Genomic DNA, 20450 nt, shown 5'->3' with positions numbered 1-20450 from the left:
CTTATTTCGATTGTCAAATTTTAGGATAACGTTAATTTAAGCGAAGTAAAGTAATAAATTTATATATGTACATACAAGCATTACTTTCAGTTCAATATCTATAATCTTTTTCTTTGAGGTAGAAGAAGTCTCCAAAATCTCCCCCAATGAATGCAACACTAGTAAATTGTGTAAATATTTTTGCAACAGACAAATAAAGTTGAAATTTTTAATTAAGCACAGCTGCAGTTCACAATTGCCATTGGCAAATAGCAGACTTGAAGGGACAAGGGAGGATAATAAGAGCGAGGGAGTGAAATTAGAGATATAAAATATACGTATGTACATATGTATGTATGGTGCATTAACAACTCAAACTGCTGTCAAAATGTTGAAATAACTATTTATATGAGTACGATAACAAAAGCGCTGAAGCAGAGAACTTAAAACAATGAGAAGGTGCAAATTGAATTTTGTATGATGCTCGATTGGTTGGCTGAAAATTTGAGATCAAGGAGTTCACCACTTTCTGTATAGTTTTGCTGTTATTTAACAGAAATGAGAATTTTTAACAACGTTCTCTGACAAAATACGTATCTACCAATATAAAGAGAAAAATGAAATGAAATGAATGAGAAAACAAGAAATACAAATGCCACTTCACATATGCATGATTATTTTTTGCCATATAAACGATTTTTATGATGAAAAATTGATAAATTATTAATATTTTGCACAAATGCTACATTGATAAAATGTGAAAGATTATGCAAAAAATGTTATTTTACTGTTTTCATAATTTTCTAATTTCAATATTTACAGAATTAATAATTTATGTATGTACATCAATATGTTATATTATATAATATAATAATATATTATCAATTATCAATAAATACATGTGAGCGCACTGCTCTATATGTAAGTATGTATGTACAAATATGCATATGACCGCGCAAAATAAGTAATGCATACACAAATCTACATACATTTAAGCGTACAAATGTAAGTACGTCAGCCAATAAGAAAAATACAAACATTGTTGTACAAAAACAACAATTGTCTCAAATAGCATCAGCACCAGAAATCAATATGGCAGCCAAATTGACAAATCCTAAATTTGTAGTAAATCACACACCAACAACATTTTCATTCATGAATGCTGGCGCACAAGCAATAAGCTAATTCGTTTCATTCATAAAAGCAAACGCCTCACACATCTCCCCGAGCATGCGTTTGCCTACAAGCGTCTTTTCGCGACGATGGCAAAAGCTAAAAATCATAAATTGAACAAATTTCTGATATTCCCTCTAGAAGGGAAAAGTGACAACCCCTCAAATATGAGTATTCAAATATTTTAGAATAAAAGTGACAACATAGTAAATTTGTCGATTTACAATTCAAGAGACTTTTTAGAGAAAATATTCAATATTCCTCTGATTTATGTATACAGTAAACCCCGGTTAAGTATCACTCCTCCAATCCCTCTTATCTGCCGGTGTCTTGCTGCATCTCACTTTTTTTTCTTAATTTTTTAAAGAAAACGGTAATTTTTTTTAAATACATAGAAATAATTTTTTTTGGTACCACTCGCTTAAGTACCACAATCGCTTATGTACTACAAAGCACAAAAAATCTGCATCTTTGGTTTTGGCACTTAACCGGGATTGACTGTATTTGTCAAAGAATTTACGTAAGTACGTTTGAATTTTTTGTACACACATTGACTTTACACTTGCCCATATGCGATGTATGTTTGTAAGAGTGTGTATGGCACATCTCGGATTTTCTACCAACAACACAATGTTGTGACGCTTTGTCGTCGCGTCAGTTCTTCGACAGATTGACTCTTTGACATAAAAGCAAAAAATGTGTCAACGGAGATTTCACATGAAGTAATGAGTGTACATATCTACATAAAAATACATACAAATGTGTAAACGACATAATATATGTATGTCCTGTTACATATGTTTACACATGCATTTGAAAAGAAAAATTGAAGCATGAATGTGAAATACCGACGGCAAAACACAATTCTGTACTTTTATGACTCCATAATGGTGTCAAGTACAATTAATGAATTATTTTAAGAAATATATCAAAATACTTTATTAGTAATAATTTAAAAGTATTTTGATATATTTCTCATAATAAAGTAAAAATGAATTAACATAAAATAATTTAAAAAATAATAAATAATAGTTCAATAAAAGGAATATGTTTCAAATAGCATATCAATATTCCCAGTTTGGCATACATAGTATATTCTCTTCAATATTCGCCGTTTGGTAATGTTAAGAGAGCGTATGTTTACAGATTCACCGCTGTTATAAAAGCGAAAAATGTTATTTGTTTCTCGTGCATCTGTGGTGAACTCCTTGATAAATTCCTACAAATTGTTCGCTGTCGAACCTGCACCTTCTCATTGTTTTAAGTTCTCTGGCTGAAGACATTCCAAAATAAACGCACACCTTCCCCGACAGATACTTCATTTGCATTGTCAATGTGTGAGTACTCGTATTTAAATATTATTTCAAGCATTTTACAACATGCGAGCATCAGCACTGAGGTGGGTTACTCCAATTTGACATAGCAACTTCAATGTCAATTAGTGTGTATGTATGTGTATGCAATAAGGGTATGCATGTGTGTTTGTCGTTCTAAGCCAAGCAAACTCACCGGCTTTTCATACTTGTCATCAGCTCTTTTGAGAAGTATTTTGTACTTGTAAGGGTGTTAACTCCTTCACCACTGAAGGACATACATGCCCACCTCTTTTCCGTGTGCTTACGCACTTATTATACCCTGAATATGAATTATTAAGTTTGACACGAAATTTGTAGTATCCAGAAGGAAATGTCGGAAATCTTATAAAATAAATATGTAAATAAATTATCAGTATGATGAGCTGACGAGAATTAGTCCCTCAGTTTTTGAGATATCGCTGTGAAATTTTGTACACATCGTTTTCTCTCCAAAAAGCTGCTCATGTGTCGGAACCGCCGATATCGGTATAGATTGATGTCTAAGGCAGCGCTATAATCTCCAAACAAAATTTTTAGAACGGATCACTATAGCATACAGCTGCCATACAAACTGAACAATCAAACTCAAGTTCTTGTATGGAGAACTTTTATATTTTACAAGACATTTTTACGAAATTTTGCATAGACTATTGACGAAAGAAAGTCTATACTCTCCGAATAAATTTAGATCAGACCACTATATCATATAGCTGCCATACAAGCTGAACGATCAAAATCAGGTCCTTGCATGGAAATTTTTTTTAAAAGTTATCTTCACGAAATTTAGCTTAGATTATGACCCAATGCAGCGGTAAATCTCCGAACAAATTTTTCAGATCGGACCACTTTAGAATGTACTTTAATGCTATAAGAAATGCACCTGTGAAGGGTGTTATAGCTTCGGTGCAGCCGTTGCTTGTTTTCACTTCAAACGCGGAACTTGTTTACCTTTGGCTTGTTACGCAAATCCTGCTACAAGTAACGCTGGGAGCAACACACCCACAATACACCAACTCACGCATACGCACAACATACACACATACACATTGATACGTGTTAGCGTAAAGTCACTTTGTTTACTTCGAAATTTAAATAGTCTTGAAAAAGTTAGCTTTGAAGTTTTTATTGTGCAGCGAAATTTTCCACTCACTTACACGCACATACCCACACATGCAGACTTTCATATACATATACACACTCATGAATCTAACAATTTATTTGCTCATATATCTTCAGCTCATGGTATTTGTCTTTCAGCACTCGCGTCAACAAGTTTAAGCACATTCCTTGAATTAAACTCCTTTTCAGCTGCATCAGCTTGTTTTTTCCATCCAATTTATTATCCTTTCGATTTTTCATTTTATTCGTTTCGAATGGATTAGCGCAAATTAGAAAAGCATAGCATATGGTGCTGACAGTCGCCCTTGTGACATCACACGCAGCGTCGCCTCAAGTCATAGCTACCAGTCAATAATTCACCACTGTGAGGGTGATTTAACGGTAAATTCACTCACGTTCGTAATTTCAGCGACAAAGTGGAGATCGACGCTCAGCTGCAAGGATTTTGAAGTTTAATTGTAATTGTTATTAAGTAGGTTTTACGTGCGTGAATTGAAAATGATTGTGAAGGGAGTGAGCGTGGCTGGGTACGTAAAAAAAGAGCTCCCGCGGCGAAGGAGTATTCACCAAATTAATTCTTGAGACTCGGTGTAAATTTTCAAATAAGTGATATGCGCTCTGAACAATAGACTTTTTCGGGAAACGTAAGTTTTAAGAACTAAAAGAGACTGTCTGTGATAGATATTTTCAAACAAATCGAACTAGTCGTTGAAAATAAATATCAAGGGATTAAAATTTATTTGGTCTGCTCTCAAATGCGTGACATTTTTTAACGGTTACTTGTTTCAAAAAGACCGGGTGCCCTGTTATATTGCGAATCTTTTTTTTAACCAAAATTGGCTGGATATACGTTATCATATATTGTATGATGCTAAAGAGAAAAAATCTTCAGTTTTAACTCCACCAGACTTCTTTTTGCGGAGTTATAGATGAGCAGCAAAGTCTACGATGGCGATCTACAGAACGCTGACGAACTCAAGACAAATATTCGTCATCGACACTTTATCAGCCGTAATGCTCGAAAAAGCCTATATCAAATAGGAGGACGGTTTTTAAAAGTTGGTTGTTATTTTTAAAATATGACGATTAATCGTACCACTAATGGGAATTCCTTGCTTTGAAGACTGACTCTCGAGAGCGATTCACCTAAAGATCTGGTTTTACCTCATAGTATATTCAGATATTATTATACTATATTATATTATTTACAACTTTTCTTCGTCGAAAATGCTCCACTACGATTGCTTGTTTCGTATGCTCTTCTAAAGTGATCCAGATGTGAACCGGGCATTCTTCTAAAAAAAGACAACCGAAAGTTCTTGGCCTGGGCCTTCAATTAATTTACGTAGATTCTTTAATTTTGGAGAACTAATAAATAGTGTAACCACATGTCTAGGATATGGAGTTTAGATCAAAAAGTTTTTAATTTTAATTAAAATATTTTCTTAATAAAAATAAATATTGTAATATAAAAAATGAAAGAAAATTATTCTTATATTAATTTTAAAAATACATAAAAAACAGAAAAATATCAATTTAAAAATTCACCTAATTATTTTTGCTTAAATTAGAAAAATATGTAGGAATTCTGCTCCTAAGTTTTTGTTGAACTTGATTAATTGATAAATGAAATATTTTATGCGTAATGTCATGCATATAGTAGTAAGGCGCACTCTTAAGTTTTCGAAAATAAACATATACTCCACCACGTGGTGAAATAATATTACTCATTCTCTTTTATTACACGTATGACCATCCATTGAAGTAAACACTTTGGCACATATTTTATAGCTGTTTCCGTGGTGTAGTGGTTATCACATCCGCCTAACACGCGGAAGGCCCCCGGTTCGATCCCGGGCGGAAACAGATAAATCTTTTTACATTTTTTATTTTCTGTAGAATTTTTAAAATTTATTTTTCAAAGTTCATCGTTGAGATTTTATGTCTTCAATGTGTTGGTATGGTAGCTATTATATATATTCGCCTTTTACATAAGTAAACATGAATAAGATAATTGCATAATATATTCTTGAGTATAATCTTTTTTTTTTGCATATTTTGTTGACAAAAATTTAAAATGTATTTATATATATAATATATACATATATGTATATATAAAAAAGCAGATTTTAAAATTACTGGGGTTGCTGTTTTCATTTTATTAAATTTTATATTATTACTTTTATCAATTTAATTATATAATACAGGTTAGATTATGGTAATTTTTATGAAATATATGCATATATTGGTTAAAAGTAAAAATAAATTATGATTAAAAGTAATTGTTATATACGCTTTAGGACAGAGTTGCCAACTGTTTCCGTGGTGTAGTGGTTATCACATCCGCCTAACACGCGGAAGGCCCCCGGTTCGATCCCGGGCGGAAACAGATATAGTTTTTTATTTCACCATGTATGAGAGAAAACAAAAACGTTGCAAATATGCATATTTGGTAATCAAACATATAATTGGTAATTTGGATTACTTATTACGTATTAACATATCATCAACAAACAACACCTGTTTGAATTAAGGGCAAATCTACATATTTATACTTTTTATATGTACTTGTAGCTTCAAACAGTCGTATATTCATTACTAGACTAAATTTCCACCAACAGCCAAACTTTCATTACCCCAGCTTCCGTGAAAGAAATTAAAATAACAGTGGAAATACCATTTAAAATCTTTATGCCATATTAACTGAATAATTTGGCATTTTATTTGTATATTTTTAGTATTTGCATTGTAAACTCGTATTGAAAATACTATATCGCATGCATCACGTTTTTAATCTTTGAACTGGAAGCAGGTTTAACGGTGCATTCTTCGCGGTTGATTGGTTTGGAAGCAATGCATCTGCAGTATGTGGTTTCCTTTTCTGATGTACGGTTTGTATACATATATAAGTATATTTAATTTTCATTCAATATAAGATTTCATTTCATTTAATATAAGATTTCATTTAATATAAGATTGGTAACCAAGAAATTGATTTTTCACTTATGACTAGGCTATTTTACTAATTTGAGACTGCGTCAAAAATGTTATTAATAAGTATTCCATTTCGGCTAAAACATGTTCTGGGACATCTATACTTCGGGGTCTGAAATATTTTTTAGGTTATAGGAACTAGCAATGCAAAAACTATACTATATACTTGAGTTTAAAGGCCGTTTGCTTCACTTAATGAATTTGTAGTACTTTTTAGAAATATTTTCTAAACTATATATGTTTTTAATATCAAATAATTTTTAACCAAGGAACTCGAAACTCGTAAGCTGTGTTTTAACGATGATAAGTAAAGTGTTGTAAAAGTAAAGGTTTAAAGGTGTGGAAATTGAGGTTCTAACCATAAATTAAATGCTTGAAGTGGAAGTGAAGAGATTCCACATAGTCTGGTAATTTTGTAGGGAATTTAAGGCCCTTAGTAAACTTTACGGTCGGATGTGCGATTCCCCAACAGGCCAACAGAATAACTAGATTAATCTAACGATTTTGTCAAATATTACTTAGGTTTTCTGGTGCTTAGATGTTCTAAACACATTTTCTTACAAAGCTTTGGAATGTAGAGTGAATGTCTGATGACGTACCTAGTTCTTAGGAGGCCCATTATGAAACATCGAGACTAAACTCCCCTCACTATGTTATGTCCGCTCTGAAATACCCCGTGCTTCTGATGAAGTTCATCAATACAAAAAGTTTTATCTGAGCAACCACCGAAACATCGTCCAGAAATCCTCGAGTTCCAATTCTTTTCCTGTACGAATATCTACAAGTAGCCATTAGTTAAAATTTCCTCCTTTTCCGGAGTCTAATTGTAGGATGGTGCCTGCTTTGGCTAGCTAATCCGTTTCGCAGTTACCAGGGCTATCACTATGTTCTGAAACCCATTGCCGGTTTATCGTGAAATAGGATGTTAGGTCAACTAAAAGATCAAGGCATACTTTCACTATATTTGATGCAACCCTAAGATACTTTAGTGATTTCAAATCCGCTTGGCTATCTGGCGACAACGTTAATGTAGACGAAAGATTAAATTTTTTTTTTTAAAAACGAAAATTAGCCTTAGCTTTGTAACACACCTCGTACATAGATTGACTCTATCGTTAACAAATCAGAATCTTCCCAAAAGAAAATCTTTTTTTGTTACAATGATTGAAGACTAGAATTAAAATAAAATATTTACTTTGCACAATTCATTCAATATTCTACTTAAAATATTTTATTTCAAAAAAAAATAAAAAATTTAAAAGTTTCTAAATTATGCCACTTGCTCAAAAACTTTCTGTAATCAAAGCTGCAAATCTGATTAATGCCGATTTCTGTCCACATGTCTGCTTTGAATAAATCTGTCATTTATGTTAGTTCAAAGTAATTCGTTTTTTGCCATCTTATTGTTAACTGCTTTGATTTATACGAGATATTTGCATTTGTTTATTTAAAACTTTTGAATCAAAAGTATTTACATACACACATGTCAGTGTATTCATTCCACAATATTGAGTACTAATGACTTTTATGTGAACTTATTGGGTTGAGCAAGTAGGCAAAACTATTGAAATAAACAAATACACAATACTCCAAAGCGAAGTTGCGCAACTCGTGCATAGTGGCGAAAGTTTCGAATGAATAGATGGTCCAGATTGAAAATGTTTTTTTTCGTGTATAAAGTTCTCGAGCGTATTAATGGGCTGTACAAATTGAGAAAGAGAGAAAACAAATTCTAATATGACAAACAAAGGAAATAAAGAGTGATGCTGGAAACAGTCACCGACGCAAAATCTCCGCACCGAATCAGTTGATACGATCTATATTAAGTAAGCGCAATGTAAATGAACACTCAACACCGCTTCAACCGTCCGTTTTTACAGACCGTACGGTAGGATATCTGTGTAAATTGGATTTTTCCCGTAGAAACGAGTGAGCTGATTGCTCCTTTGCAACGCAGGAGTACCAGTATCAATATTTTGTAGTAATTAAAAAATAAACTTGAACATATTTGAAATATTCTTAAATTAACTCAAAATCACACTCGAATCCATTTTTTTATAAATAGGTAGACCATTTATATAATAGTTAGATTAGTTTTGAGCTTTTACATTATGAAAAATTATAACCAAAAAACTAAATGTGTGAAAAATAGTGTGTACAAATTGAACAATGGCAACATTGGTGAAATGAAAACAAAAGAGAACAACTGATTTCTACGTTGCCACTATGGGCATAACTTTTGATAAATACGGTATGGCGGAATGTCTTCTTTACTCAACTCAGCTCAAGCATAAAAGCTATACTAAGCTATCCATAGTTGATTTTTTAAAACTATTTTGAAAATTCGTTTCGAAATCTTTTATAAGGAACTCAACTAGAGATCAAACGAGTTAGAGCATATGTAAAAAAAAACAATGGAGTCCATTGAATGGACACAAATTCTTTAATCCAAATAATGTTCAGTACTTTTTGAAAGCACATAGTAACTCTTGCGACCTATCGAGAAAAGGAGTCATGCATTTATTTTTTATACATTCGTTTTAAATTATACATTATATATAGTCGTCTTCGATTCGTCACTTCTCTATACATAATGCTTGACCCCACTCTCTTGTTGAACAAAAACAAGAAAAAACATTAACTTCGCTTGCATCGAAGATACATATTGTATATACGTAATACTCTGCACAAATACAAATGATTTCCTACAAGAGCTTGATTTTGAGCGGTGAGTTCCATGCCCAATTTGGTAAAGATATCTCGTTAAATGAAAAAGTTTTCCATGCAAACACTAGATTTCGATCGTTCAGTTTGTATGACCGCTATATGTTATAGTGGTCTGATATCGATGGTTCTTGTAAAGAAAAAGACGTGTGCAAAATTTCAGATCGATATCTCAAAAAATTAAGGACTGATACGCGTATATACAGATGGACATACAGACGGCCATGGCTAAGTCGACTCAGCTCGTCACACTGATCGTTTATACATACATATGCTTATATGTATGTATAATATATATTTTACAGGGTTTTCTGGGTGTTACAAACTTCGTGCCAAACTTAAAATACCATGTTTAGGGTTTAACGTTTAACTTATAATTGTTAAAGCAGTAACAAAGCTTTATTGTTAAATTCAGTTAAAGAGTAGTATAATCACTTGTTCTTCTCCTCCTATTTGATTGTGCTAGTCTATTTTATTTATATCAGAAGTTTGTTCGATTTGCAACTCTCGAAGGTTTGGTGAATTGATAAATAGTATATAGTATAGTTACTATATTTATTTCGAACCCGTTTGTTGAACTACTTACTCCTTTCAAAGCTGAACTCACTCAACAGCCTAAGAAAGTTGGGACGGTTGATTTATGCTCGTATATGACACAGTTATGTTCAAGTTCATTGCCTTTTCTTGTACGATATTTATTCACCAAATAAAGGTTATACCGAGAACACATGAATATCTTACGATTTGAAGTCTTTGAACGCTTATCGTATTCAATTCATTCATAACAAGCAGCTGCCGATTTATTACATTTTAGAGTGCGGCGACCAATACTGTAGTGATATTCAACACATTGAACAATTTACATACGAGTACAGTTTGAGAATGAGTACTATAATAAATATGTATGTTACATGAGTATATATTTATGGTACATGAGAATCTGTTCAATAATAAATTTTGTATGGTGATTTTCGAAGGTAATTTGTAAGGCTATTAATAAGCAATGACAAAGCAGGAGTTTGGGATCGAGAATATCGATAAAAACAGAAAATGAACGATTCGGTACAATTGAGTGATTTATGAGAGTGAGATATTAATAAAAGTGTGCTACCCCAATAGAGAAATTAGAAGCAAAGCAATTTTTGTATTAGTAATCAATATGGAAATGCTGAAAGTTTTTTAGAACAAACTGCTGATTTCAGAGTCGACTATAAAACTATTTATTCCATGTTGATAAATTAGTTAACTAAAAATATGTTAAGAATCTAATTAGGAAATACAGAAACATAATAAAACTGGGTTTCGCGTTTAGAGTAGAATCTTTATAATTAAAAATGTCGAATAGCTCTGTAAAAGAGCTTTTGACCTCAATAGCTTTACATGTTAAGGCTATATAGCTCTTAAATTAAACTGAGGTGATTGTGGTGTTATTTAAATTAGTGTCTGACAAAATGAAAAAAGAAATACTTGTGTAAATTGTGGACTTAAAATCCCTACCTTCAGTATGTATATATAATACATACAAGTATTTAGTCATAAAAATATCTTCACAAATGACTAGAATAAAGCGTGCTTGGTGGCACTACTACAGATTAAAATTTTAAACAGGGTCAACAAAGATATCGCTTGACGAATATTGAGCCGCCACTAGTAATTCAAGTGGTGTGAAACAAGGAGCTGGTAAAACAAGAAGCAGTCTGAGTGCGAAATAAAAATAGTATAGTAATACTGAACAATTCAGGACACGTTCAAAATCACAACAATTTGCAACGAATAAGAAATAGCGGCGAGTGAATAGCCAACGAACTTTACCGGCATACCAATGCAACGAAGCAAATAAAAAAGGGCAGTCATGCTAAAAACAAGTGAGTCACAGATAATAAATACAAACATTTACAAATACTATACAAACATATAAGAGTGTTAGTTTTGTGAGCTACTAATATGTAAGAATTTTCTAGGTATGTTGACATACATATGTGACTAAAAGTTTTTGATCAGACAGATTGTTTTCTCTTAATTCCAAGCAAATACGTCTTAACGTCGCTGGCGCTCCACAAATTCCTAAGCAGTTTGCAATAATTTAAAAAAAGTTGAGTAATTCACTAAAAATTCCTTATAGCAAACAAAAAAAGTACTGAAGTGCTTTGTCTAAACTGGAAATTGGCATAGTGACTGCTAAAACACTATTAACATGATTTCCGCCGTTGTCACGTATTTGGCGTATATAATGATGGTCATTCATATGCAGAGAGTGCGCAGAACAAACCAACGGATTATAAAATAAATGTAATGAAGTAGCGTAATAAAATTCAATTTCATGCAACATTGTACGCAGACATGCCACAAATGTGCATAATGCTGCAGTAGAGTAGAGTTTAGTGGAAACATAGAATGTGAGCCATACGAGTATATGAAGCATATAACATATATATATCTGTATGTACATATAAACATAGAGAACGGAAATCTTCATATGGCTAGCTTATACTTATGTACACATATATGTATGTATTATATATGTAGTTCTTACATAAATATATGTATATGCTTGTAAGCTTACAATATGTTGCCACCAATAAAAGTGACAGTTTCAAAGAGTACGCACGCTCTTAGGAAAGTAGGGAGGCGAATTGGTGCGTGAGATCATGAGCGCCGTAAGCGCGTGGAGCTAAAATGCTTTGATATATCTAATTAAATGATAAAATGTTGAAAGACGGAAATTAAATAAGAGGACAGCGCTATATTAGATTAGGTGGGACATTTGCTTTCATATAGCTACAAACAAATTTGTAGAATGGAGTTTTGGTACTAAGTATTTAATTTTAATGCGAAATTTAAAACAAATTGCACTTCCTTAAACAAATCGGGATTTCGGTATCAGGATTTTGAGTTCGGGATTAAAAAAAAATTCCTATTAAGATAAAATATAGAAACTATTACTGGCAAATTATATATAAGTGAAATATTGGGATTTCGGGATCAACACTTCGGGATTGGAATTTCCAGTTTAAGATTTCAAGTACTTTGGTTTTTAAATAAAAATATAAACTATTTGCAGTAAAATAAAGAATATAGATTTCGGGATCAGAGCTTCGGGATTGGCATTACCAAATCGATATTTAAAAATCTATGCGTTTTAGATAAAAAATAGAAACTATGTACTTAAAGCAATAATAGAGAAGTTTCGTGATTTCCGGATCAACACTGCGGGCTTGGGATTTTCAGTTGGTAATTTAAAAAACTTTGCCGTTTTAGCTAAAAAGTAGAAATTATTTGTGGTAAAATATTTAATTTATTTAAAACCACTTTGATTTTGAAATAGAAATACCATATATACTATTTACAATAAGCTTAAATTTCGACTATCTTTATGGAAGAGTTTAGAGGTGCGTAGTATCATACCGGAGTATTTGGATTCGAACGCAAATACTACAAAATATCCGAGAAAATTTTCCAAAAAAGTAATTCTTATAAAACCTATCCGTCTACAATATGAGACAACATTAATTTAAACTTCTTAAATTAGACCTAACACAAATTTAATATTCATATTTAAGATGCTACTACCGTAGAAACTGTATTATTACGTTATTCCGCGAGAGAGAAAACTCTAGGTATACCAGCTCAGCACTATATCTAGCTGTGGAAAACATTTCCAGCAAAAGTAGAACCAGATTTCGATGGTTACTCTTTTGTTATTCGAGTAAGAGAAAAAAGAAGTGATTTCCTATTGATGTAAACTTTTTGCATGTAAATGGATATATAGAATATTCCGAAAACTTTCAAGGGCCATACCAGCAATATATAGCCAATTGACACATTTGCGTAAATCAATGTTCCCGATTGATTAACTTTTTGGAACTGGCAAAAATTTTGGCTGCTCTTCTTCTTTACAGCATTCTTTCTTTTTCTCAATAAGAATAGAGCCAACTTGTCACCATGGAAATTTATGCTCGTAATTTCTTGTAGTTCCCGTTTCACTTGTTCAGCTAAAAAGGAAACAATGACCGATAACATTTACGAAAATAAATGAATAAGCGAGGAAAAAAACTATTCTATTATATTGCTTATAAATTTGGCGAATATTCAATTTCACTGCACTTATGGCTTTGGTGACAAAGAGACCTGAAGACCAGAGTGTGAGCGTTACAAACTAGTTGATGTTTGGTGCTTTGATCTATGTCTCGTCTGTCTGCTGCTGTCCGTTAGGCGCCACGTGTCCTTCAAACTCCAACTTCAACGTTAAGAAAGATGAATATAATGCGAATAGTTTTTATGGATATTCTTAGCTGAGTGGGGAGTTTAAATGAGTATACAAAAGCATGTTTGTAGCGTTAAGGTGGATTGTGGGTAGAGTGGCCGATAGCTGGTAACTGATATGGACATGTAATGCATATATAATGTATTATGTAGTTATGACTTTTGGCTTTTGGTGCTTTGCATTTTTGTGCGTAGAAGATGTGAATTCTCTTAGTTCTGACTTTTTGATAGTGCTAATTTGACATGTAACGTACGATAATACTGTTATACACTTTTTTGCGAGCTCTTCGAAGTGACTTTGGTATGTTCATAGCTTTAATTGAATTTATGTGTCAACGTTTGCTCAGAAATTATAAAGGAATGGAGAAGACTATTCTTAGTTAGCGAGCTAAACCAATTAGGAGGGAACTTCTTCAGAAAAGCTAGCGTTGGCGGAATTTAATTTAACATTTTGACAAGAAAGTCTACAAGTACCCAGTTTTAACATAACGCTGAGTTAATGTATTTTAAATGGAACTTATATATTTAAGCTCGAATCCATCTTCTTGTAAACCGTTTTCGAAGGTGACGAAATATTTTTAAGGACGAAGACCTTGTCCAATCTTTGTTTTGCCATGGCAATAATGTTCAGTTCTATACTTGCCTAAAAGATTCGGTAATCGGGTGGTAGAAGGACCCATTCTCTTGAACATAGAGGTGGTGGTTATATGAAAGGAAAAAGGTATTTATGGACCTCATATTAAACCAGTTACTGTATTAGCGATTAAGTTGGAACCGACGTAATACAGAGATCCTAGCCATTTTAGGTAATGACGAGATCAATATTAAGTAAGGATGCACATCTTTATCTCTTTGACAGCCATTAACGTTTTTGTTGATTTTTTTCATTCCCATCGATACAAAAATCTGCAGAATGGGTAGCTACTGAACATAATAGATATTGGACTATAGTAGGGATTCTAATAGACAATACTCTTTAATTGTCAATTTAATAGAAGCATCATAAATTTAATCGGTACGATCAGGTATTTAGGGTCTAGCATGTATAGACTAGACATATTATGGGATTTCGAATGTTGACTTTACCTCGAAGCCGATGATAAATTAGAGTTCAATTTACTTTTCTCTATTTGTATCGAAACCTTTGTAATTTAGGTTCTATCAGCATTATTACTTTAAACAGGGTATATTTAGTTTGCCACGAAGTTTGAAACACGCAGAAGGAAACGACGAAAACCCTATAAAACATATACATATATAAATGAACAACTTTCGTTGTAGATTTACGTGAGTACCTGCCGGCGACGGCCTCACGGTGTTCCAAAACACAACGTATCAATACAATGCGTTGATTAGCGCCCCAAACAATACGAACTATTTGCAAGTATTTATTTGGATACCAGTGGCAGTGTGTCTGGGTCCACACTAACATCTTGGTATGATTCGAGGCCGACCTAAAACCTCTTCCGTTTTCGGGTACGGCACCCAGTTACTTGTGCAACTTCTTTTTTCGAACTGAAAATTCAGTTCTTCCAGCATTTAGGTTTAAACCACAGCCACCACGATACTCCCCAAAGGGCCGAACACAATGAGCAGATTGAACCGAAGTCCAAGGGCTTTCTGCTCCCCGTGGTACCGGAAAGTCTCCGGTCAGACTGCATAGTCTAAACTACTGCCAGTTGAGCTACCCATTACTCAAATGACTGGTGACATTTGTCGCTTGAACTTCAAATGTCTTTTTATTCACTTTTTCATTTAAAGTGTTTATAATATACTATGCTGATATTACTGAGCAAGGTATATAATCATAGTCATAGTGCATATTGGCTTTTAGTCGCCTCTTACGACAGGCATCCCTTACCGCGGGCATATTCTATCCCCTGCCCGCAGGGGTATATAAGTGAACAGCATGATGACTTGAGTAGCCATGTCCATCTGTCTGTCGAGAACTAGTCCAGTATATCGATAAGCGGAGTCAAGTTTATCGGAACCGCCGACATCGAACCACTATCGCATACAAACTGAACGATCGGAATCAAGTACTTGTATGGAAAACTACCTTATTTGATGAGATGTCTTCACAAAATTTGGCATGGGTTATGATAAAAGGCAATAATACAGTCTGCAATGAAATTGTTAAGATCGGATCACAATATTATAAAGCTGCCATACAAACTGAACAATCGGAATCAAGTTGTTATAAGAAACCTTTTGTATTCGTGAAGGGTATTATAGCTTCGGTGCAACCGAAGTTAACGATTTTTCTTATGTTATTTTAATCAGGATTGGCAACTTGGACATTGAGAGTTTAGGTACCCTTGCTCTTACAGATAAGAAACAGATTTCAGGGTACTTGTAACCTAAACACATAAGCGGAGTCAAGTATGTCGGACCGCTTTCGATACAAGAATTGTATTAAATATACAGACATATGTATATGACTATTTGAATATACTTTAAACTATTTCCGAAAGCGAAAAGGGTGAACAGAACAAAGCGGTCATATCAAATGAACCTTTTTATTTAAATTGTATATCCTAAATATATGGATGTTGTTCATAAGGCATCACACACTTTGAATTGGGGAATTACTTGGATACATGTGCACATACGAGTATGTATATTTGTAGCACTGAGATTTCCATCAGCTTGACAGTTGATTGTTGAAGTATAGCTGTCAGTTAAAAACACGCATGCAGTCAATCAGATATCATAAATGTGATTGACAGTATGTGTACATACATATGTATATGAGTACCGAACGTATACAAAAGTGAATGAGGTTTCAATAAGAAGTTGAAGTAGTCTACAGTAGCGTTATTGGAAACGTGGCAGCTGATGAGTTAGAAATTATATTGAGTTATACCCCAAATTGTTTGTAGTATTGTATGTATGTTCAAGATGTGCTGAAAAATCTTTGGTCTAACAATATACTAACGTTTTTTAAAAGAAATTATGGTTATATTCTTTGACTTATTTGCCGTAAATACACTTAATACTTCGATACAAGTTCGATATTGTAAAGAGCAGAGGCCTTCAAAGTAGGCATTTGTTTCCATTTTGACCTCATCAATTGACAAATTTTTAGTGTAGAATATATAATAAATCATTATCTCTTGATTAATATTAAGAATTATAGATTTATTTTTTTAAATTTTGTTATAAAAAATTTAACATCTGTTTCCGCCCGGGATCGAACCGGGGGCCTTCCGCGTGTTAGGCGGATGTGATAACCACTACACCACGGAAACAGTTATTCCAAGAAGCCTGGGCAAATATCACAAAGTATTACACAAATTGCAAACAACAACAACTAGAAAGCAAAATACGAGGCAGACATGCTATCGATTAAATATGCAATTGAGGAGCTACAAAAACTACTCTGAACAAAGCAAAAGATTTAAAATACATAAAGTAGTCTGTATATAAGTAAATATGTATGTGTAATCATTCGTGTCACTTTTACTTTTGTTTTGCTCTGCCAACACATACTCAACCCAATAGTGGCCGGGTAAGTGGTCTTAAGCTGATTAGAAATGTGGACTCGGCTAAAAATAAACTAGTCAAGCAGCCAGATGGGTGAGCTATATGTATACTACGCACCAATAACATGTTAGCATAAAATACCTAGCAACAAACATAGCTTTACATATGTGTGTGTATATAAAGCTGATAATGTACGCTTGTGGCTATTGAAGTAGCTTATCAACGCAAATAACCATATTATATTTAAAATTATTACAATGGATTTTTAACTAGCGATTTCTTCTGAATCTACGGAACTCCACATCAGCATTCGGTATATCACTTTATATCTTTCACACATAAAAGGCTTGCTATCTGGACCTAACAGAAAATGATGTTAGCTGCAACGAAGAATCCCAAATATAATTTTTATACCCCCACAAAGTTTGCAACACCTATTTGAGTATGGAACTGAAATTTTGCACACGTTCTTTTCTACCTAAGAAGCTGTCTAAGCTGAAGTCGGAACTGCCTATATCGGATTACTATAGCATATAATTGTCATACAAAGTGACCGATCAATGATATATTTAGAAATATTTTGTATTTGTGAAGGGTATTATACCCTCGGAATAGCAACCGAAGTTAACATGTTTTCTTATTAAGTATAATTGTAAGATCCTATTATTTAAGTTTTGATCGATTAACCACCTGAAAATGACGCCTTTATATAAGAAAAAGGCCGTATTGACCTCACCGAACCTAACCTAATAAATTTTATAATATATACTCTCGGAAAAAGTGAAGGGTTTGTGTGTGCTAAAATATTTTGCCCCAACCTCCGTAAGATTTTCATTTAAAATTTCTTGAGAAAAAATAAATTAATATTTACAGTTATATATCGTAACTTACGAAAAACTCATCGTTCATCTTAATGACATGTGTGTTTAAATGGAATTTCTCTAAATGCGTGCATACAGGGTGGTATACAAATAAAGTGGTTTATTTTAAGTAATTCTTTTTAAAAATAAAGCAACACCACTTCTTCATATATGATTTGATAATTAAAGAAATTCTGCATTGCACTATATATGGAAGACGATTTCAATCAGGTCTTGGTCCATTTCCATAGTTTTATGTTACGAGTGAATTGGTCGGTATTCCGTTGTTAATACCATACTTATTACTTTCACGGTAAAGAATAATGTTAAACAGACTGGAATCACATTTTACCTCCCTTTAGAGTTGCGTTGAAACTCTCACTTTGTGTACTGGCTTTATACGAATAAAGCGTTTCGATTCCATTTTGCTCATAAAATAATTTTTCCGGCGTGAATTATAATATCTCCCAATTTTGCGAATAAAGTTATTTATTTATTTTTTCAAGAAGTGATTAAATAATGCCTTTTAAAAAAAATTTTCAGTGACAAAGAATTATATGGGCCACCCTATATATATGAGTCTTCCTCACTTATCTAGAGAAGTTCACACCGACGACTATTACGCTCCCCGGACTACAGCTTCTTCACTTACCAGCTTAGTACAAATATTTGTACAAATTTGCTATTTTAAGAGCATAAAGAAAGCAAACATTTTTAAATAAATAAATTATAAATCAGTGAATTAAATTGACCATTAAATGTGTCCGCCCAAGTGGAATAAAAGTGAACAGTTTCGAGCTGCGATGAGCAATCGACACGTGACACAGTTACTGCAAGGACACTTACGCTTACAGAAGAAGTGGAGCGGGGTGGGGCAACCAAATTCAATTTTCACAAAAATTTGCAGACCATCAAAAATGAAACTATTATAAATGCGCTACGCATATTTGAGTAGTAGAATATAAAAGGTGTGGGAAAAAGTAGAGGAGAGAAATGGAGCATGCGGAGACGATGCTTACACAGCGAAGGACGAAGACGTAAGACAAATTGAAGGCAAAATGTCTGGCAGCGTCTGACGCCAACAGATAGACTGTATATATTACATATATATACTGAATTTCTCAATGAAAATTTGAAAGTCGACAAAGAAAAAGACAAAAAAATAACATTTAAAGCGCAAAACCGGAGTGAGGGTTAAGGGTTGTATGGTGTGGTGCATGAATGAAAATTGTATGCAAAATTAAAAAATTGCGTAGTAAAATCGAAATCATTGAATAACATAATAAATAAAATCGTATATTTTACGCGCAAGTGTGAGTGTCGGACAGTGAGATTTCTAGCTTTCTTTCTCTACACAATTGCAACTGGAATTTGTCGCCTACTAGAGTAAATTTTATACAATTCGACGGAGCGTTGGCGACATTGACATTGTCATTTGGGTGATTGCATGGTTCGTCGCTTTGGCTCGTTGTCAAAATTGCGCTTTAACGGTAATTCGATGCTGTGGCGTAGTAAAAAAAAAGAATAATAATAAAATCTTATAGATATGTATACATACATATATAGCTAGAAACAATGACGTCAAATGTTAAACAAGGACATTGCTGCTGCTCATAGCTGAGAATATTTAATAATAGAGAAGAAAGTTTAATCACAAGAAGAGATGGAAAGAAGCAAATTTTCAAAACGACTACCTGGAAACTCGTTCATTTCTGTTGTAATGCTGCAGATGTGACAGTGCTTGAACGGAAGTAGTTCGGCTGAAAAGTATTTGCTCTGACCAAGACATCGCGTCACAAATAAAGCAAACTCTGTCTTAGCGTACTAACCTTAACTACTAGAATATTGTCAAATTACGTGAGATTTTATTTAATGGTTCTAAAGTTATTGCTCTCAAAGTGACGTTACCTCTGATTCATGCAGCTTATTATATCAAGTATACATTGAAGGAATTTTACTATGAACCCACCCTATTCGCCGGATTTTATTCCCAGCATGTAATTGCTTTTTTACAGACTAAAGAGTGGCCGCTGTTACACAAATGAAGTGGAAAAGTTGAAAAAAAGCCTAGTTTAAAGACCTCGAAGCTTCATACTAAAGAATCGGTATCGAAATATTGGCGGATGGTTACAACAAATGCTTTTCCCTCGATGGATATTATTTTAAAGAATAAAATTTTATTATAATTATCAATAAAAAACCAGAAAACCTTAACTGCAGTTGTACCGAAGCTAGAATACCCTTCACAAATAAAAAAGTTACCATACAAGATATTGATTCTGATCTTTCAATTTGTATGACAGCTATATCATATGTATAGTAGTCCGATATAGAAAATTTCTTCAGATATTATAGTGGTGTTAAGTTTTTTATACAAGAACTTGATGCCTACATCGACTCAGCTCGATTTTACCATATAGACCCTATACCCGACGTTTCCTTCTGAGTTTTAGAGGAATATATTCTGTTCAGGGTACAAAAACCTATACGTATATTT

At 33.3% G+C, this 20450-nt stretch overlaps 1 long non-coding RNA gene and 3 other non-coding genes across 4 annotated transcripts in view; 2 read left to right on the top strand and 2 right to left on the bottom strand.

Annotated features, from left to right (window-relative positions):
- Window positions 1-20450, bottom strand: part of LOC138856471 (uncharacterized) — a 158080-nt gene that overhangs the window by 28359 nt on the left and 109271 nt on the right. The window lies entirely within an intron of this gene.
- TRNAV-AAC (transfer RNA valine (anticodon AAC)) lies at window positions 5420-5492 on the top strand. Its single transcript has one exon. It is a non-coding gene; the product is annotated as a tRNA-Val (tRNA).
- Window positions 5943-6015, top strand: TRNAV-AAC (transfer RNA valine (anticodon AAC)). The gene has a single exon. It is a non-coding gene; the product is annotated as a tRNA-Val (tRNA).
- On the bottom strand, window positions 16786-16858 carry TRNAV-AAC (transfer RNA valine (anticodon AAC)). Its single transcript has one exon. It is a non-coding gene; the product is annotated as a tRNA-Val (tRNA).

This window comes from Bactrocera oleae, chromosome 3, assembly GCF_042242935.1.
Source record: "Bactrocera oleae isolate idBacOlea1 chromosome 3, idBacOlea1, whole genome shotgun sequence".
Classification (NCBI taxonomy): Eukaryota; Metazoa; Arthropoda; class Insecta; order Diptera; family Tephritidae; genus Bactrocera; species Bactrocera oleae.
This window is presented reverse-complemented; position numbering and strand designations above follow the sequence as displayed.